This window comes from Mastomys coucha, unplaced genomic scaffold (genome assembly GCF_008632895.1).
Source record: "Mastomys coucha isolate ucsf_1 unplaced genomic scaffold, UCSF_Mcou_1 pScaffold15, whole genome shotgun sequence".
In the NCBI taxonomy this organism is placed as follows: Eukaryota; Metazoa; Chordata; class Mammalia; order Rodentia; family Muridae; genus Mastomys; species Mastomys coucha.
The window spans coordinates 104,032,174-104,032,738 of record NW_022196897.1 but is presented as its reverse complement, the minus strand read 5'-3'; positions in this window follow the sequence as shown (position 1 = coordinate 104,032,738).

Sequence of the window (565 nt, the reverse complement as noted above, 5' to 3'; positions counted from 1 at the left end):
GAGGGAGAGGGAGAGGGAGAGAGAGGGAGAGAGAGAGGGAAAGAAAGAGAGAGGAGGAGACCATTCCAGGAAGTGTGAAAAACCTGTGGCGAGCTAGATGCGGCTTGCAACCTTACCTTCCTGGGCCAACACTTCACTCTCAGCAGACACCTCAGATAGCACAGTGAGTGTGTTAAATGAGACTTTTTTTTCCCCTGAAGTACCTTCACAGAGGCTGTGGAATAAAATAACTAGGGTATATACCCTGTGGTTCCAACAGACCTGTAGTCCCTGGCAAGAGGGAGGCAATCCAGATCTGGAAGGGACATTCTCTTGAGAGCCTCCAAAAGCAGTGGCTTTGCAGGAGGCATGGACAAGCATTCAAGCGAACTTCTTTATTTAACCCTCAGCAATCCTGATGGGTAAGTATTGTTTTTAAACAGTCTGAGTGAGTGTCTGCTAGGATTGCATGGGTTTGCGGTGGTTCCAAAACATTTGGTTTTGTTGTTGTTGCTGTTTGTTTGGTTTTGCTATGGCATTTAACATAAAGGGTAGGTCGAGGTCTAATTCTTTATAGATCTAAAAC